This window comes from Fukomys damarensis, unplaced genomic scaffold (assembly GCF_012274545.1).
Source record: "Fukomys damarensis isolate Sample0158 unplaced genomic scaffold, DMR_v1.0_HiC HiC_scaffold_31, whole genome shotgun sequence".
Classification (NCBI taxonomy): Eukaryota; Metazoa; Chordata; class Mammalia; order Rodentia; family Bathyergidae; genus Fukomys; species Fukomys damarensis.
The window spans coordinates 18,315,722-18,338,799 of record NW_022900943.1 but is presented as its reverse complement, the minus strand read 5'-3'; positions in this window follow the sequence as shown (position 1 = coordinate 18,338,799).

The following is a 23,078-nucleotide window of genomic DNA, read 5'->3' as shown; positions in this document are numbered from 1 at the left end:
CTCATTAAAAACTATTTCTTCCAATATCACTTTCACTTCACTGAATTTTTGTTGAGCAATTACTACACATTCCATAGCTTGAAAGCTAGTTTAGCAAACTTCAGAATCTCCTGGGAAGCTTTAAAAAATAGACTGTGCCTGCTTCCATGTCTGAGATTCTCATTTATTGGTCTGGAGTTGGACTTCAGCCAAAAACATTTTTAGAGCTGCCCTGGTGATAGTAATAGGGGGCTAAGGTGGAACCAGCCACCCAGGAACTCTAAGCACAGACATGAATATGACCTGCTCTTGGCTAATTTGTAACTGGCACTGGTCATTTCACCATATGAAATGTAGGTACAATTTTGGCTTTGTTAACAGCGTTTGCTTAGATGATCAGTTTGGAAAGGAAGACGCTCTATCTGCTAGCCAAATGAATGACCCCTCATGGTACATTTTTTAGTTCCTCTGATTTGTTTCACTGGCTGTTTCTTACTAGCACAATTGCCTCCAAAGGCTGAAGCTATCTGTGAAAAGCCTCTAGCTGGCCTCTCCTGCCCCAAGTCGCTCATGCGACTTTGGCAACTGGCACAGAGACAAGTCACCATCCATGTTGTTTCTACCAAGTTAGATCAGCAGAGCTGATCACAGACCAAACATAAATTTTGTCATGGGAGAAATGCCTAGAGAGTTCCTTATGATTAAGCTATTTATAAAACATTACTGCCAAAACTATTCTTAATCACATGGGAGGGAGAAAAAAATCCCCATTTTTTTGGCATATTCTGTTGAGTGGGAGCCAATGTTTTCCACCAGCTCAAAAGTGGGTCAAGAATGCTCGCCTGGGTGGGAAGCTGTGTGTGTGGGGGCGGGGGAGATACAGGTGGCCCCTGGGAGCCTGTGTGCAAGGACGCTCATGTGCACTGAGGCCTCCGGAAGGGAAAAGGGGCAGGCATTTCTGGTCTATCTCCTTCATCCTCCCCATCCAGCACCATCAAAAACTCTCACCTTTGAGCATGAATAGATATCGGCCTCCTCGGTGACCCTGCTTGCAGCTGAGTTGTTAACTGGAATTCTGCCCCAAAGCTGAGCCTATTTGCCCTCCATCCCTACTGCAGGACCATGGGTTGGTGATCACAGACCCGACAGCAGAGCTATAAGTGGCAACTCTGGAGACACACTTTCTCCAGTCAGTCTTCCTATGTTCCCACCTCACCTGCCCAGACTGAGGCCTTCTCTCAGCTAATCCTCATGGAGTCCAGGGAAGGAGTACTAACGATGGCTCCCACACTGCAAATGTGAATGTAAAGCTGCAAATCAAGGCAACAAACCCTAAAAAAATGTAATTCTTCTTAACAAAAATTCCTACCTTGATAAATATACATCTTCATAATGAAATCTACTTATTTCCCTTTTAGCTACTTAAGCTCTATTTTCATATTTACAGTATTAATCATGATTTCTACCCATAATCACTCTCAATGATAAAAATATTAAAATATATGTAATTCAAAACATACAAAGATTGAATATACCTTATAATTTTTAAATTTTTATTTTTATTAGCACATGTATAGAGTACATAATACTTACTTACATTCATCCTGGGAGTTGGTACATGTGCATAGCACACCTTAATTCTTTTTAGCTCCTTTCTCCTCCTCTCCCTCCCTCTCTTGGTCTCTTCCCAATTTACAATCTATCTCCCTGTTTCCTATTACCTATCTTAAAAAATAAAATTTTTCATGCTTCTTATTTCCTTCTAAAATATCCTAAATTACCTATTAAAACTCAAATTTCATGTTTTTATCAAGCTGCCTCCGGGGAGCCTCATGCACTCATAGGTGGAGCTTCTGAAAGGTGACTGAATCAAGGGGTGTTCTCAGTAAATGTGATGCTGGAGGTGGGACCTGGTCAGAAAAGGCCTCGCCGTGGGTGTGGCCCGGAAGGGTGTTTCTCCCCAGCTCTCCCTGCTCTCTGGCTTCCTGGCTGCCACTGTATGAGTAGTTGAGCAGCTCCCCCACCCGGGCCCTCCCACCACGCTGCCTACAGTGCGAGGACTGAAACTTCTATGCTGTGAGAGCCAAAATGAACTTTGCCTCCTCTGAATTGCAGGTGTCTGGAATTTTGTCCCAGTGACAGAGTGACTAAGACACAGATTGTAATTTACCAATATAAAAATGCTAAATTAAAAGTATTTCAATACTGGAAATGTAAATTTACGTTTTTACAAATTTACTTGTATTAAGAAATATTTTAACAAAATTTAACCTGTTCAGAATTCTGGGATCCAACATCTAATTTGTGATGTAGAGCATCAGTACTACCTTATGTATATGATATATCTACATCTGTATACATTTAAATTTAACAAAACTAATTATTAAAATATTTTTAAGCATTCCTTAGATGCCATGTGCAATTGCTGCAAGTAATTCAGTAGTTTTGTGAGTAATTCTGGTACAACAAATAGTAACACAAGGAAAAGCAAGAATAAATATTGTAATTAAAAATTTGACACTATAGGCAAATGATAAATGATCAGCAAGGGTTTATTACATTCAGGCTGTTTGAAAGGAAGTGTTTGACAATCTACTTCATCTTTTTTCTTTTTTTTTTTAATTTTTCTTTCTTCTAAGTGCTTTTGCCATTCAAATATTTCCAACATCTTAAATTAAAGCAGGGTCTGTCACTGAAGTCACACTGGCACAACTCAGAAAGCTCCTGGCATCATAAAACATCACATTTTGTAGCATTCTTATTCATGAACTCAGGACAAGTAAAGAAGCATCCCTGTGCTTAAACAGTGTAAATGAAATGTGTACGTTTGGGGTCATGGGTTCTGCTGAATTAGTACTGAACACCAGATCTTAACCAACAGAGGCATCCCTGCCAAAACAGTCCTAACAGACTCACTTGTGTCTATGCTTGGGTTCCTCTAAAGCAGTGATGGTAAATGTTTTAGAGATGCGTGCCCAAACTGCAACCAAAACCCCACTTACTTATCACAAAGTTCCAATTCTACAATGACACCTGAACATCCAGTGCTCAGCTGTTGGGGTGATTTGCCTCATGTGCCAACAGCGAGGGCTCTGCACGTCCACTACAGCACGTGTGCCAGAGGCTCACCATCCCTGCATATAGGGCCCATGGGAGCTGCTCTTGCCTAGGCTCTTTATCAGTTATCAAGGGGGCTGGCTCAGAGCAAGCGTAAGTTCTCAATCACAGTTATGGAAAGACTGCATAACTCTAAAACATTTAATATTGATAATTCTGCTCCCATAATAAATAACTGGAACTAGAAGTATACTCCCACCATAACTTATAAACAATATGTGCTAAATACCTCTCTTTAAACACTGGATGACAGACATAACAGGACTATGCTTTTGGAAGAAAAGGACACAAATGAGATTGTCTTAAGACTGCTCTGGCTTTCTATCTGGAAAGCAGTGTAGGAAGGTAGCTGGAAGCCATGAGACAGAGAAAGAGCTCCAGAATTTTGCTCTGGGCTCTTTAAATCCATTGCTAATCCTAAACCATGAGTTCATAGTGAAGCCCAACATTAAGACCAGAGCTTATGCCCACTTCCTTATTCAACTTCACATGACCCTTATCTTTCACAATAATCAGATAAAGTATATTTTCTTTTCATTACTATGAGTTTGGTGTTCAGCAACAGGCCTCTGACAGCCACCCCCTCTAGTCTATCCATTGTGTAATATGTCAGGAGCTGCACATAGACTAATCAGTGACAAGAATAGTTTGAAGAAATAATGACCTTTGTCTTGAGATTTGCAGAGCTGAAAACATCTTAAGACTGGGTAATTTGGAACAGATTGCAATATTTGGCTACAAACTTCCAACAGTGAGAAGGTGCCCATCTTGTAGGTATAAAAATTGCCCCTAATTCAGCTTTCTAGAAAAAATGGCCCTTTTTTCCACCATCTTCCAATCAGTTAGCACCTTATAATAAAGTTATTTCTCACCACCTTGCCTCTTGATTAATTGGCTTCCTTTGTGTGGTAACAAAAGGTGAAATTTCTCTAATTTAGGCAAAGGATGACCGTCAAACTGTAAACTAACAATTTTCAGAGCTCATACAGTCTGAGGGATGTTGAGATTCTGATCAGCCAAAGTGGAGCATGCTCAGGACATTTGATAGAAACTCAGAAGGGTTACACCTAGATAAACTAGCCCTAGTAAAGTTTACTCCAAAATCTGCTGTAACAAAGCTTTTAAATGTGCCTTGGAAGGAAAAAGTTGATCAGCTAGCAGTACTACCTATAAAATAACTTCTAATACTCTTTTGAAGAAAAAACTATTAAATATTCTAAAATTAAAAATGTCAAGCACTCAGTAAAAAGAGTTACTAAACATGAAAAGTAGCAGCAAATGTGCTGTGTAACTTAAGAGAAAATCAGTCAATAGAAGAAGATCCAGAAATAATAGAGTGAACAGACAAGGTCATAAAATTAGCCACTATGTTGTTCGAATACAAAAAAAAAAACAAATAATGAAAAGAGAAATGGGAAACATAAAAAAGAACAAGTAGAAACACAAATAAATTTTAGAGGTGAGAATATTCAGTGTGTGGAAAGAGACACTCACTCGATAAAATTAAGAGCAAATTAGATATCACAGAAGAAAAGACCTGTGAATTAGAAGATAGAGCAATTGAAGCTATCTAAACTGAAGTGCAAAGAGAAAAAGATGTTAAAATTACGAGTTTCAATCATTTGTGGAAAAATCTATCAATCGATCTATCCATCTATCTATGGATTCCCAGAAAGATGTAGGGTAAAAATTATTTCATGACCTAGAGAACAAAAAGACAAGCTAAAGAATGGCTTTATAAAACATATCTATTTCCTGCAAACACATATCCAGTAAAGGACTCATATCCAAAACAGGAACAGTAGGGGTTGGAGAGTGGTAAACACATGGAACATAAAGGATTTCTAAGGCAGTGAAACTATCCTGGAAGGTGTTATAATGTTAAATACATGATCACAAAGAATGGGTCCTGATGTAAATTATGAATGTTAGTTAGTAACACTAGGTGAGTATTGGCCCATGAATTATAAAAAATATACCATACTGAGACACTTAAGAATGATGATAGTGGGACAGAAGGCTAGGATGACAAAATAAACCCCTGGGTGCAGTAAAATTGACCCTTTATAACATGACATGTGTTTCTTTACCTTTGTACTCTTTGCAATAGACTCAACATGAGATCCTGATTAAACCACAAAAAAAGAATATTTACATGAAATGAGAAATTGTAACAGAGGAAAAACCTGAATAAGCCCTCTAGCTTCCTTTGCTCTTAGTCAACGTAAAAGTCATTATTTTTTTTTATTTAAAAATCATACAGCCAGCTAATACATCATTGATTTCCCACTAGTGTAGCTATAGATAATATCTCTGACAGATGAGTTATGCTAACAGTTGCCTAGATTATTTCCCAGGGACCTGAAGTCTACTTTTGCTAAAAATATTGACCTGAGCTTACGGAATCTGATGACTAACTACAATGGAATGACACTTGACATTGCTGTCCTTATATTGTTTTTATTCCTTTTGTTGTTTTAACCCTTGGGTCAGATTCTACACAGTTCTACAAGTATCCATGTTGATCATTTTAAAAAAGTATTCCATTCTGTTATACAGGGTTAACTTGGCCTATTGCCTGGTGGGCCAGGTATATCTTTCTTTTCTTTCTCTTTCCTCTCTTTTCTGCCCTCATCTTTGTGCTTCTTTAGCAGCCACAGCAATCCAAGAACCTAAGCTCCGTTAGTCCTATTATAGGTCCAGACCCACAAAGCCAGGATGTTTTGTGCAGGATGACTGCACCAGATACATGAAAATTCAACAGCCTTTAGGACAAGTTAGGTGTGACCACCAGGTGGTCCAAGTCCAGGACCAGAAGTCCCACCTTTTGAAACCATGCTCCTAGCCAAAGGAATTATCAAACTTTAGGCTACTCCAGCAAATCAATAAACACCTACAAACCTTTGTTTGGAGAGCAGCTTGGCCCTTCTCTCAACCAATGCCAATCCCTTCTGCCAAAGCCCTAATTCAGCTGAAGCCCATTGCTCCAGAAAGCTTTACGATGCAAGGGTGAGTGTGTAAGCAATATTTGACCTGATCTCATTTGTACTGTCTCCAGGTCAAAAGATCCCATTGTCTGGTATCAATACTACTGCAAGATGTCAACAATAGGGGAAAATTTGGCAAAGGAGAGAAGGGATATATGAGAACTCTCTGTATTGTAGGGAACAGGGAAGGTTACATTACTAGGACCTTCGCCTTGGATCCTGGCCTGTAAGCCACCACAGCACAAGGAGAATTTAAGAACAGACAGAAATGAGACTTAGAGTGGAGAAGCTGAGTCTTGGGTTCTGGTCAGTGCTGCTGATGACAGCAAAGACAAACGCCCCCAAACACATCCAGTATTTATTGAATACAATCATGGGAAAGAATAGGGAGCAGGGTATGCTTTGAAGGCTTCTAGCGAAATGCTGCTGAACACCTGGCACCATGGTGTCAGGTGGGGCTGTTAAGGAGTAAGCATTGTTTATCTTGCCTGGATAGAACAAACTATTATTGGGACTGGGTGCAATTAGCATGCAACCCATTGGGTCAGTAAGAAGCCATAATTTGGGGGAAAGGGTTTAAATTTGGGTCACACTGACCTCAGCTGCACATAACTCAGTAACAGACCACTTCACGGACCAGGGCCTAGGTCTCCATGGCAGCCACTGAGGGAGGGGCTATACATGCTGAGTCTGCCAGCTGACATGCCTATTTGAGTCACACAGAGCTTTGGTCTGATTCCTGATATAAAACAATGTAGCCAAATTATGGAAAGCAAGAAGCATGTGCCACTCATAGCCTGCTAGTACTGGGCAGGGATGTCTCCTACAAGTTCTATCAGTTCAATTTTCTATACACCTAAAACTGCTCTAAAAACTAAAATCTAAAAATTAAATGTTTTTTTAAAAAACAAAGCTCAGTAAGGGTTGTTTAGTACTATAAAAACATTTGGTGTTATGGTTTAAGCCACAATCCTGGCGCCTTCATACCAATTTCAGGCAAATTCACAGAAAAAAGGGGTGACCTTAACATCAGAGCGGTGTCCCAAGTTACAAATGGAAGTGACACCAGTCAGATTTTATTCTCGCATATGACTACACATGCTAGTTGACCTGTAACAGTCTTGGTCTGTGTCTATGGATGGCAAAAATATTCATAGAGCCCCCTCTCAATTATAAACTAGATCAATTTGGGATAATTGATTATATGACATCCTACTGACTGAGATTTTTTTGGAGTACATTTTAAATATCAAACATTGCCCCACGATACAATACATTATCTTAAACAATAGCCTTATAAAATAGATACTATTATAGATGGCACTAAAAATATTTGAATGACAATTTGAAAATAATCCATACATGTAAGAAGTTTGATGAATTCCAAGCAGTCTAAATATACACATATGCAAACACACACACACAAAGATACATGTGAAAATTGCCTAAAATCTTTGAGAGTGCAAAGACATGTTACATGTAAACATCACAGAACTTTTCAGAAACAGTGCAAGTGTGATAATGCAACATCTTCAAAGTATGAAAAGACTGTCATCAAGAATTTTATATCTAGTGAGGATATCCTTCAAATAAAGAGCACATTTGGCATGGTATGATTAAAAAAAAAAAAGTCCCTGCTAACCCACTACTGCAGAAAATAGTTCAATGGTTCCTTCATACCAGGGCATTGACTAAAGAATTTGGGAATGATGGGAATGGTCTCTATTTTGATTATAATGATTACATAGTCGAATATTTGTCTTAAAAGTCATTGTACACGTAAGAAAGTTCAATTAAATTTAATTAATGTCTCAATTAAATTAATTTTTAAAAAATTATTTTTAACGATTGCAGTACTCTAACCTTCAGCCCCTTTGGCAAATCCGTAGTTGCCCTACTCTGGTTAAAATTTGGTCCTACGTACTGTTCCCTCTGCAGTTCCAGCTGAACAGAAATGTGAAGCTAAACATCAAAAACCTCCTACCAGTTACCCACACTGTTGGTATATCAGCAAACTGCCATATTTTCTCAAAACACTGACCTCCCAAGCCCCAGCCTGGATCCAAACCACATTCCAGTACTCTCAGATGTGTTTAGAGTTGTCAGATTTCTGAAGAAGACTAAGACAGCTTCTATCCCAGCCACTGAGGAGGCACTGAAGTCCCTGTATCACCACATCCAAAATAAATGTACTGTCTACACCTTTTTGTCACAAATTATTAAGCTCTCAAATTGCATACAACAAAGGATTCAGCAGGCAATTCAGGAGCACTTAATATTGTCTCTCTTTAATACCTTCCTGGAACATCTGAGAAAAAGATTCTCAAACTAAAGCTTTAGGGTACAGAGGAGCTCCCAAAGGGCTTGTGCATGATGCAGATTTGACCAGCCCCAACCCTACTCCCATTGTGGTTTCTCTTGAATCAGTAAACCGGGGTGGAGACTGCTACTTGCATCAAACACCAGATTCAGGTAAACCAAAGATAACACTGAGAAATAACAGCCAGAGGGTTCTTTCTGGGCTGGGGGAAATATCTGGAGGACCCCCAGGAGTAGAACTCGTCTAGGAACTCATGGAAAAGTCTTCTGGAGACTGGAGCCCCAGCAACTAAAAGCCCCTGAAGATAAGGGTATTGTCAGAAAGAAGATTAGAAAGGGATAGAGTTGTTCTCAGTGGAACATTCGGAAGAGAAGGTTTAGGTGGGACTGCCGTAAACTGGTTTTCCATCTCATTTTCTCAGTCTATCCCACCACCCTTTGGTCAGTATCAGCCTGCTAGGCTCTGGCTTGTTGAAGTGTGTGATATTTTACATTTCATGTATCTTGAATATTTAGTTAACCCCAAGGGCTAGGAAGCAGGCTCTGAGATGCAGATTTGTAGGCTGGAGGCTTAGTAAAGAGTGCTCACATGGTCAGTAGTCGTGTAAAGTGACGGAAGCAGGACTGGGAAGAGGAAGTTGGGCTGGAATGAAGATGGCTTCCACTGAGCTTGAAATAGGAATGAATTTTTAGCATTGTCTCAAGTTGGGATGCCTCCAGCTGGACCAGTCATCGAAAGTGCCTAGAAAAATGGCCAAGATGTGGGGCAGCAGCACTCTTGACAGATAAGGCAATTCCTGGAGAAGGCTGATAGTTGAGGACTACGGTAGCATTGCTCTCAGCAGCTGGAGAGAAAATTCCTTAAGGCCCAATGGAGATCTGAATGCTGTATCCTGTAATTTTTCACTACACATTGTATGCTCCCACTTTTTTGCAGTTGCTTTTTAAGATATTCTTTTAAAAATTTCTACTAGTATATAACCCCCATTCATCCTTCAGTTACTAGCTTAGGGCTCATCTCCTCTTCGAAGCCTTTTGTGTTCATCAGCAAACACAGGCTGACCATCTTCTATTTCCCCAGGGACCTCCAGCTCTCTCAGGAAGGAATTATTTTACAGTAGTGTCAATATCTGTGAGTCTTTTTCACAACCAGGACACAAGATCCTGGGAAAGGGATCATGCCACTGTTTTATCTGTGGAGTTCAATGTTCTTGGACAGGCACAGCATCATTATGCGTTGAATTCTATTTAGCAAAGGCCCCATGATCTTGGTAGGGGCTACAAGGCCCTCCCTGTGGTCTCAGGGCCCAGCTAAGATGTGTGGGTATCTGAGGCATGCTAATGAGGTAGCATTCTGCCAGCCACTTTTTTCACTTTTGCCATTTTGTAGAAATAGAATATGAATTTTAAAATAATTTGCTTTCAGAAAGAAATTGTATTACCAATATATTTTCCAGCGGCCAAAGTTGGATCAGTGTTCTTTTCAAATAGAAATCTAAGAGAAATATCACTCGTTCTTCTGTACTTTTTGTCCTGTTTGTGAATTTAAAAGTTAATGTATGCTTTAAAAATTAGTGTGATTGGGCTGGGGATTTAGCTCAGTAGTTCCGCCACCTGCCTCGAAAGCACAAGGTCCTGAGTTTGATCCCCAGTACAAAAACAAAACAAAACAAAAAAACCCACAAATATAATTGATTGGAAACAAACCAAAGAAATTAAAATTCAGATAGCAAACTACTCAGTTTTTAATGTGTTTGCAGTGGTAGAGATTGAACCCAGGGCCTATGAAAGTACTCTACCGCTAAGCTACGGCCACAGCCCTGTTACATACTCTTGGTTAACATACTACATCATGTATTTTTTATTTCCAGATATTTTAGCAGACAATCAACTTTTAGCTGTTTGTACCCAAAGTAATGAGAATCTGGGTATGGAAAGCTGAGTTACCTGGCACTGATTTCCTACTGATGCTAGTGATGTCTTAGTGCTCTTTATGGACTGGCACTTGAAGTAAGACCTGACCAGTCCTCAGAATCTGACTATATGGGGCTTCATTTCCTCATGGAAAAAATAAGAAAACTTCTGAGAAATTCTCAGATTTCTTTCATCTCTAACATTCTTTGATTCTGCGGTTTTGTCTACATGCGAGCACAAGATGGCTATTTAAATGTTTTGATACCTGCCAAGCCATCTAAAATTTGGACCATGTTGTTATCAGAGAGTGCGGTTTCTATTTAAAGGTAGTTTTTATTTAGGATCTCTCTTTTAGTCATTCCTATTTTTCTTTGAGTGACTCAACTAAAATTTTTGCTACATGAAAGACTTCATATGAATGCATATGATGTAAGATATTTTTAGCAAGAAATCTGTATGTCCTATAAGGGGGAAAAGAGACATTTTGTGTGGATCAATACCACAAAGTACTTGGAGAGGTAAAAAAATGATGCTTGAGAATTGCATTTAATCTCTTTGCCCCTGTATTTTCACATAAAGCATTTTTTGCAGCTGTAAATGTAGGGCTCATTTCTGGGGGACTAGAGACACATGCAGAATCTCTGAGAAGAAATGGCAAAAATCTAACTTAAATGGTGCACAGAGTAGAGAAAGCTGGAACAAAATGACATGCTTTTGGAGATGGATGGCACCTTCAAACACATCGCACTTGTAGTATCCGTGAAGCTCGGACCAATTTAAGATGCCATATTTGATAGATTCTGGAAGAACTGAAGAGAAAACAGGTTGCTGTTGTTTTTATTTCCTACTCAGTTTTAAAGCTTTATTACTTTTGGGGAGATAAATTTCTTTGTTTAACATTATCCATCTCCTCTGTAAGATATATTACTACAGCCCCTCCCCATTTGGGAGCCAATAACTTATTTCTATTCTGGCTGCCTCCAGATCTTGCAGTGAATCCTTTCAGGGAGCAATCTTAAAAAACAGGAGTTGAAGTGGTAATGCAGAAACACAGGGCTTTGGAGCTGGAGAGTGCTCCAGAGTAAGGTGGCATGCTGGCTATGTTCCTGCTCCTTGCACAGTGTACTGTGCAATCTAAGGAGATGCAGGAAGAATGGGTCTTGTGTGGAAGAAAGGACCATGGTTCTACCTCTGACTTTCCAGCCAGCCAGCTGTGGGCTAGGAACAAATCACTCAGCCTTTAGTTAACCTCAGTGCCTCACTACTTAACTTTGGGAAAAGCTCTTACCCTTCATTTTCTTCTCTTCTAGAAGTTGAGGAGTTGAACTACAAAATGGCAAAAGCCTTTTTCAGTTGGGGAACATTCTGTCTTTTTACAATACCATGCCCAACAATAAATTGATGTGTATTTCTGTCTCAGCTGCCTGATGTAGTTATTCATTGATCTGAGAAAACTCAACATAAACAAGAACCTTGAATTTTAGTTTATTTATTTGTTTAATATTAGAAATAGGATTTTTACTATGTAGTTTACGCTGTCCTTGAACCCACTATCTAACCCAAACTGGCAGCAATCCTCCTGCCTCAGCCTCTTGAATGCTGGGATTATAGGCATGCACCACCATGCCTGGCTAGAATCTTTAATTTTAATAGTAGTATTTCAGAGAATTGGTATTTGTGTTATCAAAGTACCTTTCCCTTCCACATATTAATTAGTTAATGAAGTTCTTTAGTTATGCATTTTTGTGGTACTTGGGGTGGAACCCAGGACTTTCACACTGAGCTACATTCATGACACTTTTTTCCTTCTTTCTTCCTTTTTTTTTGGAGACAGTTAAGTTGCTCAGGCTGGGCTACAATTTGCAGTCCTTCTCCCAAAGTGCTGAGATTACAGGTGTGTGTCACCATATCAAGCTATAAATTTATTTTATTTATTTATTTTGACACGAGGGATTGAACTCAGGACCTTGTACTTGCAAGGCAGGTCGTGGAACCACTGAGCAAAATCCTCAGTCCCTATTAATTTCTTTTAAATAATTAGCTACTAAATTTTTAGCTTTTGACAATTAGGTCTCAGACAATTTTTCAGAAATGCATGCTTAATAGCAAGTCTGGTGGACCCACTAATAATTACCACCTTGGGATTCACCAGGTCCCTCCATTCTGACCTCATGTTTATGGCCTCAGTAATCTCTAACAGCCATTTTCATCCTATTCACAATTCCCACGTACTCCTCCCCCTTCTTGCCACTGAGCCACCTGGCTGTGTACCATTTTCTTTTGTACTAATTGAGTTATTTCCTTGTTGCTCATCATATTTTTTTCCTACACATCATATTTCAGCTGACTTTTATAGTGCACTCTGGAATTCAGAGTTCCCTCTTGAACGTCTGCTCCAAACCTGTTTACTCTGTTTGGGCTGTTAATAATACAATGTCACAGAAATAGCAGAAATGTATTTCTCACAGTTCTGAAGACTGGGAAGTCCAGGATCAAGGCACTGGCAGAGATAGTGTCTAGTAAGGGCTCACTTCCTGATTCACAAATGGCGCCATCTTTGTGCGCCCTGATGTAGTGAATGGGACAAGGCAGCTGTTGGGGCTTCTTTTAAAGGGCACTAATCCCATTCACAAGGGCCCCCCTCATGACTTAATCACCTCTCAAAGACCTCATCCCTAAATACCATCACCACGGGGACGAGGATTTCAAAAAAATATCTGTGGCAGATGTAAACTTTCAGACCACAGCAACATTAAAATGGGCCCTGTTCCCTTAATCTACATCTTCATAATCGCTGGTGTTTTGAAACTCAAGGGAAGCTTCTCTCTGCAACTTAACATTGAAGTTTCCCTTGTTCCTTGCTTCCTTCTGAATTTCAAGAGATGGAAAAAACATGTTCTTTGCTCCACATTTGATAATTCATTTTACATTGTCACAGAGACAAATTGAATTACCAATTTTATGGACAGAAAAATTGGATTTCTCACTTGAATATATTCTTTGGAGAAAGGTGCGTAACACTCTAGAATGATATTGATTTGTTGTCAACAAGGAAATAATGCTGTTCTTAATTAACTTCTAAAAAAACCATCCTTAAAAGGGAAAAGAGATCCATTTTCTATGAAATGTCTCAATAATTCAAAAGCCCTGCTAGAAATACAGTTTTCGACTCTAAATTTATTAAAGAAATATATATGGCAATTTTCACACAGGTTAAGATCTTCAGGAATTTTTACATCTATGATCTATAGGGTTTAGCTTTTACGTGTTCATACCGTCAAACCAACAATCAGGCCATTTAGGTAGCAGATATCTCATGGTAATACAAGAAGTGGGTCAGCAAGAGAAACAAAAGCATAATTTTTTCCCATGAAAAGTGGACATTTACTTTTAGAATCTGTTTAACTCACCATAAAGCTGCAGTCTATGGTGTCAGTACTGTTTGGATATTTCTAACATCTCCCTAAAGTTACTGAGGTATAACTCTATACAATAGTATTTTCACCAGAGAGCTAATATGACTTGTCTAAATTGACACAGCTGGTCACAAAAAAAGTGAATTTTCTGACTTTTGATATATTATAGTCTCAAAAGAAAATGGAAAAATTCTCATTTTCTATTTCACTTTCCACCCTTTGGTTCATTGCTGCTGTTGTAATCTCAGACTCACCCTCAAGTCCAAGCCTCTTGTTAATTTTAATCTCTTTTCCACAACTTCAATTTTTAAAGGGCATTTTAAGATAGCCATATGACCTATGGGGATGTTAAGGGTTCTACAGTTCAGTATATTTTAAAATTTACTCCACAGTGTCCCTTGTTTTTATCTATATTAAAGACAAAATCAGCTTCTCTTTTTAAATTCAGAATGACAATTTCTTGCTCTTTTTACTAAATTCACACATAGATCATATAATTATTCTATTTACTTCAGCAACTTTAAAAATCATTACAAATATGGTAAGTTTTAACTGTTTATGGAAATCAACATATGCGCAAACAACCTAAAATCTATTTTCATCCTCTACAATTTGCATTTTTACATTGAGTAGCAATAAGATGTGAAATCTGATTGCTAATTGCTTAAATACAGAAAGTAATTATAAGAGATGCAGAGCGACAAACAATTTTCATAAAATAAAGTGTCCATTAGAATATTCTATGATTGTGGGAGGGTGTACAGAACAGACACAAATTTCCCTCGAGCTTATTCAGGAGCCAACAATGACAGCAGATGAGAAGATGGAATATTCTCCATGAAGTATTCTTTTCATTCAACTCTCCCAAAACTCACAGTTATTATTTTGTTAGCTGTATACAAACAAAAATGTAAGTAACTGAGTGATACGAAACTGTGTTTGTTCTCTTCCTTTTTACCTTCAGGGTGCTATTTCAGGGTGGCCTCTGAGAAGTGAGCTGTCCCAGGTAGGCTTAGTAGTATCCAGCACATGAGTCACTCTGTGGCCCTAATGCCTTATTCCAGCTGGCAAGTTTAGGATTCCAAAATGTAAAGCCGAGGTACCTCTAAAAATCACCCAGTCATTTTCCTTCACTGTACAGATGAGAAAGCTAAGGTCCCAAAATGCTAAGTGACATGCCCTAGGTCAAAATAGCTAGTTAGTTTCTGGATTCCTCACCAGAGCTTCCTCCCCCAACACCCCTACAATGTGCCATTTTGATTTCTATCCAGTGTAACTTTTTATGAGGGCAAACCGTGGATTCTTCTGTCCCAGAAGGAAAGTCTAGCAGATGGATGTGGCAGCATGATATGGAAATGGTCAAATATCTGAAGAGACAACACCCTGCTGTTGGGTCAAGAGCCGTGAGTAGTTAGGTCTCCAAAGCACAGTTCTTTTTGTTCACAGGTAGCCATGATCATGTTGTTCATCCTCACTGAGCCCGAGTGTCATCACCAGTAAAACAGAAAGCTAAGGGAATGACTGAGCGAATTAGAGTAAGTGGAAGCAGCTGGTCCAGTATTGTTCAATCTGAAGTGACTGCTAATTCAGGTACCCAAGTTAATGAAAGCAGAGCACTCATAACTTGGATCTTGATTCCTTCTCCAACAAACATTCCCAATGTTTCTTAACCCATTCAGTTAAGAAATATTTATTGAGCACTTACTATGTGCAAACCAGGATAAGTACAAAAGGTAAAATGGTAACAGAAAGGCATGACACCTACGCTCAAGCAATTTTACAGACTAATGAGAGACATGAAGTAAACACATGATGACCTGCTATGATGACAAAACACAGAAGAGAAGACCTTCACCAAGGAGATTCCCAAGGCTCCTCACAGAAAGCCACTCATGAACTGACACCTGGCAAATGAGTAGGAGTCACATAGATGGAGAGGAATGGTGCAATGTCCCAGGAAGAAAAAGTCCAATGTGATGATGCACAGGTGAAAGAGTTTAGTGTGCTACAGGAAATGAAAGAAATTGATTTTGTTGCAATTAGAACATGAGGGCTGGTGATTCAGAAGAGGCAGGAGTCATATCGTGCCACGTCTCATAAGGCAACTCTGACGCACTTGAACTGTGTCCTAAAAGCAACAGGAAACTTCAAAGAATTTTAAGTAACAGAGTGAAACAATAACATAGATGGCTTTTTTAAAATTTTGGCCAGGCTGGGGATGAACCAGGGGCCTTTGCTCTATGGTACATCCCTAGCCTTTCATCTATCTCAGACAGAGTCTCACTCACTTTGTTGCTAAATTGTTGCCCACAGTCTGTGCTTGAACTTGCAGTCCTCCTGCCTCAGTCTCCCAGAGTAATGGAATCACAGGGGCGCACCACGACACTCAGCTATAAATGGCTTTCTTCATGAGCAATCAGATTTTTTTTTTAACTTTGAGAATGTTTTTCCCATGGCTATAATCATACCTATGTATATTCCTTTCAATATTTAAATAACTCACTCTCTTTTGTCCAAAATCCATGTAAACCATCTCTGTCAAATTTTATTCACTTCCACTGGACCTTCATCTTTTAAAACTTACCATGCAAATTGCTTGATCTTTATTTAAAATGATAGCAGGGTTCATAATCACAGGTGATCAGACAGGGTGCAAAAATATTGATGGAATAAAAGCATGTACTGCAAAATTGCAGTTAAAGCTTCCAATATTCATACTAAGAAGAAATGACAGGAGAAATTGGAAGAGAGCACCAAAGAGTAAATAAAAAAAAACGTGAAAAATATCATACTCTAAAATGTGACCCTGTTAAAGTGACCACACCCAGCCTATTTGTGACAGGCAGGCAGCTCTGGAAAGCTGGAGCACCATTACTGAGTCTTGCCAGGTACACTGGGCCATGCCAAGCAAACCTGGGCCTCAGTGGAAAAAAGACAGATTTGTATTTGCCAGGAGTGAAGCTGTCACAAACTTTTCCTGAACCTCAGCCTAGAACCGGGCTTTGCCAGTGCACTCTGGTAAGACTCTGCTGAGGACCGGTGAGTCGAGGGGTATTCACTGCATCCAGGGCCCAGCAAGAGCTCCACACTGGTGTCTGAGCCCCCATGGGAGATGGGAGATCTTCACATGCAGTGGACTCTGCACTCTGTGGTTGATCCCCTCCCTCCCCATTGTAAAATCCATGAACTGTTTTTTAGCTGGATTCCACATTCTTAACAACCTATAAAACAAATAGAAACAATAATCATTTGCGTTTATAGAGTATTTTTGCTTTTAGTAGCACCAACTTCAGATTTCAAGCCTAGTGTTCTTTGGGGAAAACACTTCCCTCAAGCTGAAGATTTCATTTTATCAAATAAAAGGATTTATGGACCGCAAACAATGGGGATGGTAGCAGATGTAGGGGAAAGAGATGAACACCAAGAGGCCTTCAGGTTAGATATGTGACAGACATTTTAGGCGATAAGAATAAGGAAAGTAGGCAAGGACTCTGCAACTTCTGTAAAGTTCTGAATTTTAGCGCTCCATTGTTTAATTGCAAACATTATATACAACTTTTTAACTTGTGAAGTAAAGCATAAGTTCATTCACACCCAATATGAAAAATATAGACAAAAGAGAGAAAATGTAGTTCTACCACTGAAATATGATTACCATTAATTTTTTTATCTATCCAAATTTCTGTTACTGTAGCCTGCTCACTTTTCTTTTACACATGGTAGATATTCAGTGTGTTCTTGTTAACGGAATAAACACAATAGATAAAAATGGGAGCAAGTTGCTTACATATGAAAGGATCAATTTTGAGGCTGGATGCCAGTGTGGCTTGGTCTGGAGGGCGAAAACAAAGTGAAAGCACAGATTTAGGGACAGAGTCCAGTGTGGCCCTTCTAATCCTCTATTATTCAAGAGCCAGATGATACAAGCATGAAGAGCCTTTGTCCAGACAAAATCAAAGGCAAATCAGGAGGAGATTTCATGTCCAAACAAAAGCATGCCTTTGACAATGAGGACTGTGTTTCTTCAGGAGGGCTGAGGTATGGCCTGGAGTATTAATCCGATAACTAAAAGAGTGGGGATTTAGAACAGGGAAGGTAAAAGTGAGAGTTAAGTCAGCTAATACTTGGAAATGATGCCTTTGCGAAATTCTGGAACCTTAAGATAGTGAACAGATGTGCTGGGGGCATTGAGGCCAGCAGCCCTTATCCACTCACTGGCAGGAGCTGGTGGACTTATGTCCCAGATGTCTTGCTGCTATGCTGGAGTGACTGGAGGTGTATATTCTGCACTGCCTCCTGGAGCTCCCCAGAGGAAATAAACTTCAGTTGCCCATTCCCATGTTAAATTGTTTGAATACGCTTTATTTATTGGCTGCCTTATCTTTCCTGCATCACTTCTCATTCCTCCATGAGTATTTCCTAGGAAGACTTCCTGAAAAGTTATTGCACTTAAAATCCTTATCTCAGAGTCCTGCTTCTAAAAAAGAAGTAGGAAATTCCTTTGGAGGCAGAATATGTACACAGATGCCTAATTCACATGCCCCTTACATCTTGGTCTTCTCCTACAGGGCAAGTTCCTATTTGAAATATTAGCAGAGGTAAGTAGGAAAGGGACTAGTCTTAAAAATACTTAGAGAATGTGAAATTATCTCCCAGTACAAGACTTTCATATTTTAAAAGAAGACACCAAGGTTAAGTGTGCTCTATATTGCAGGGTTCCACTCCTAACACAGATTTTCCCAAAAGTTTTTTTTTTAGTTTTCTAATTTAGATTTGTCACTAAAGGATATATCAGTAAATTCTACGGTCATAAATTTAGGGAATGTTGGGTCAGATAAAATCACTTAGGACTTTAATAGCTGGAGACCTAAACTTTTATAAGCAAACAGGTACTGAAAATACGCAAAAAAAGCAGACACATCATGTACCATCCCCTAGATTACCTATGTGTGAGCCTCTTGAGGGTCTACTGAAAAAGCACTGGGAAAGAAACCCTGCCTACCTCCAAGGTACCCCATAGACACCACCCACTATCCAGCTTTGAATTCCCTATTCAGCCTTTCTCCTTGTCAGTCCTTGTCTGCTGCCTGGCTTCAACTCTACAGTGAGTCTCAGAATTCTTCAGGCCTCTGTTTGCTTGGACTTTTGGACACACTGCTTCTTTGCCTGGAATGCTGTACCTGCTGAGTCCCTCGGGGCTAGGTTTATCCAGAGATGACCAGAGACAACTCAAGACTTCCCAGAAATCCACCTCTTATTCATCTCTGTTCCCCAGAAGTTTGCATAGAACCTAGAACCTACAGCAGGTACCTGTATGAATGAATTCAAGGGACATATGTATCAGATGAGGTTTACGGACATCAACCAATCTTGGATGTCACACTTGTTTGAATTCAAAGCCAGGAATGGAATGTGGGCTTTTCACTTAAATCCAGATTAATTCTGCTATCTCTATCCATATTACAGAAATTTAAAGTGCTATTTAAGGAATGTAGTGATTTTTAAATAATGTGACAAAATACAGATAACAAATTTTACCACTATATCCATTTTAAGTGTACAGTTCAGTAGTGCTAAGTGCATTCACATTGTTATACAACCAATCTCCAGAATTCTTTTCATATTTCACAGCTAAAACTCTACACCCATAAAGAACAACTTCCATTCTCCCAATCTCCCATTCCCTCAAAACTGCCATTCTACTTTCTATCGCTATGAATTTGATTTCTCTATGTACCTCACACAAGATGACTACATAATCTTTGTCTTTTTGTGGTTAAATTATTTAACTTAGTATAATGTTCTCAACATTCATCCATGTTGTGGCATGTATTAAAATTTTAGTTTTACTTTAAGATTGACTAATATTCCATTGTGTGTGTATTTTGCATTCTGTTTATCCATTCGATTGTCAATGGACCCTTGCTTTGCTTCTACCTTTTGGGTATGGATAATGGTTTTAAAAGCATGGGTGCCCAAGTATCTATTCAAGACCCTGCTTTAAATTCTGGTGTGTGTAACTGTTAATTTCCTTTTGAGATCCTTGAGGTTTTAACATGTTCCTTTAAAGTTGGAAGGATGCTGCAGAGTAACCTAACTTCTCTCTTGGTTACCTGTTATCAAAAGCATAAACCCAGAAATTCAACAAAGAAGAGCTCTATGCCAGTCAGCACTCTTTAATTATCTGAAACAGGAACCAACCTATACCAGTCTAAGCCAAACAGGAGATTAACTGGAAAGGTGTAGGAGCACCTGCTAGTATCCAATGAAGAATCCACTCTGCCAGTAGACAGGCACCATTGGGGCTTAGGAAGAAGGGGAACCAGAGCTCCAACTGTCCTCAGGCCCTCCACCCCTCCACTCTCCTTCCTGCATATGTCTGCTCTGTTTTTCTCTCCCTGCACATTGGTTCCTCTTGGAAAAAATTGACATCCAACACCTATCACTGTCACATCTGTGGCTCCAGTTCCAACAGAGACTGGACCAAATCTTTCTCAGTTCCAGATCCAAAATCTCAAAGAAAAGACTCAGTGCCCCATTTCTACCACCAATAAGCACAGCTAAGGAGGTATAGTCAGATTGTATAAAATGAGTGTTCCCAATGCCGGTGACGGGACAAGCCATAATCAAAATGTCATAGGTGCAGTACGACCATGAATCCAGTAACACCTTAGTAGAAGAGTTACGGAATGAAAAGCAATGAAAAAGTAGCCAATTACCCCAGTAAGTATAGCCTGCTGTCCTGGGGCTAAAGGGCAGGGAATATGGGAATAGATGAGCACAGTAACCCAAATTCTGAAGCCTCAGACAATGTGACAAAGAAAAGTCTGGCTGGCTGTAAAATCTCTCTAGAGAAGTTTCATGTCACATGGCATGTCCGGCAAGAGTCATGTAAAAAGGAAAAAAAAAAATAGGCTTTGTCTAATGTCAAGTATGTCCAGTCACCAAGATTAAAAGGAAATAATAACAGCACCCAGAGGGATCCTAGACTGTAACGTCTTTAGGAAGGAATGTCTGAGTTCAGTCACCTCTAAGGCATCTTATTTACTAATTGGTGGAGAGATGCAATTGAACACAAGAGGCAGAAAGACACATATAGCACTATTGTTAAAAATCAAAGTTAAACCCCACCTCACTTGAGGCCTGCTTCTGGTAAAACATTTCTTCTGTTTGTTCATTGATTCTGAATATCAAGTAAGTCTTTCTAGAAGTGATTCCAGGGGGTTGGAGCAATTGAGTCTCAGGCAACACATGAAAAATGAGGGACTCAAAGTTCAGAGAGTTATAGCAAATTAAATCTTAAGTGAGCTGCTGTAAACATTACAATCAAAACACACAGTGCAGCAGCAAACTGTACTGGCAGAAAAGGCAATAGATTTCTATTCTCTATATAATTGGTATTCTCAGGTTTCAAGATCAGGAAGGGACTGAAAAGGAAGAGAGAGAAATGAAGCCAAGGGTGTTTGTTCATCCAAATATCTTTTTAGGAAAAAGCATTTTTTTTCCTCAGCAAAGCCAATAAGTGGTACATTGGTTTGTGAACTTGATTCTTTCCACTATTTGGGTTGAGTTGGACAAGAATCAAATCAAATTCAATGTTTAGGTTCAATCTTGACTGTATGGGGAAATTTGATTTGGTTCTTGTCCAGTTCAGTTTTCAACCAGAATCATGGAGAGAAATGAGTTCATAAACTGAGGCACCAACTGTAGCTCAGCTCAGAAACTCTTACAGAAATGCATCTGATGCAGACTTTCTCAGCCTGTTAGATGTAGTTATTTACAGCACTCACCATTTTGGGTTAACTAAAGTTATATGTGAATGTGTTTTATCCCTGCAATGAGATGATAAACTGCTGGAAGGCAAGGCAGAGGACGCCTCTTTGCTCATCACCATACGCCTCACAGCTTCCAAAAGACCTGGAACTGTCTCTGACATGACAAGCGCCATGTAACGTGGTGTAGCATTGTAGCCCTAGGGGTCTCCCAAATACCCTGCAAGATGAAGGGGACTCTCTCATATTACTGAAGCAATAAAGCTCAGAGCAGTGAGCAACTTGCCCAAATTTGCACTTTGATCTGAGGTTCAAAGCCTATTCTTTCTTCCTGTCAAGTGCCATTCCTGTCCTCTAGTAAGCATTCTGATAACAATAATAGCAACCTGATCCAAGGACTTCCTCCCAGCCAGGTCCAGGTAAAAGCTTTACACATCTTATTTCAACTAATTCTCACTACAGCCCAAGAGTTTGGCAGTGTTATTATCCCTAACTAACAGATAAGAAAGCTAAGGTCCACAGATCTTAATATAATGGCCTGAAATTTTAGGACTTATGCTAAGTGAGGGCATGTAGGTGTTAACCTAGCCCGTCAGATTCCAGAATGTGTGCTCTTAATCATTCTCCTATATTGATTTCAAAATGTAAACACACTCCACACACACATACCCACACAACACATTACAAGTTTTGAGCAACTACATCATGACACATTTTGTGAATTTTGTTACCTGAATCATTCTTACAACCCTCAGAACAATGCCAGTATTCAGTAATTTGTGGAATTAATGAACAATTGGAATTTAAAAAGAGAGAAAGAGTCACAAATATCATCAATCACTAGAGTAAGAAAAACCCATAGACTCCTCTGTACTGTATTTGCCTTGACAACACTATGGCTCCCACACTGTGGTAGACCAGGAAAAATAAATGAGTATTACAAACCAGAAGGCATATAGGAGCAATCAGATAATAAAAAGAAAAAGTTTTAGTATGTAAACTGAGTATTGTATAAACTCAATAACAACCCTTCCTGGGGCTAGGGAGTTAGCTCAGTGGTTCCACTGCTTGTGTTGAAAGCACAAGGACCTTAGTTCAATCCCTGGTGCCAGAAAACAAAACAAAACAAAACAAAAACCATCCCGTTTTGTAAGACTCCTTTGTTGTGACAGCATTTTAAAAGAATTGTGCCAGAAAACCAGCATTTACAACAAAAAAGGAACAGACGCCTCCCAGGTTCAACTTTGCATCAGACACATAGTCCTCTCAAGAAGATGACAAGTCAGTAGGGTATCCAGATGAACTGGAGAAAGATATGACAATCTTGGCATAGTAAAAGAGCTTTAGATAAAAAATTAAAATGTCCTGGTTCCTCCTCTGGCTTTTCCAGCCTTACAATCATTTGTACTACCCAACAAGAGTCTCTGCAAGGCTGTGTGACTTACTTGGACCAATGAAGTGTGACCAGCAGTGAGATGTCACTTTGAAGCAGAGGCTTTAAGATCAGTGCATCATTTGCAAAGCTCTGACCTTGTTGTGCTCACAGCTGACTTCCTAGAAGGCACTTGTCAATC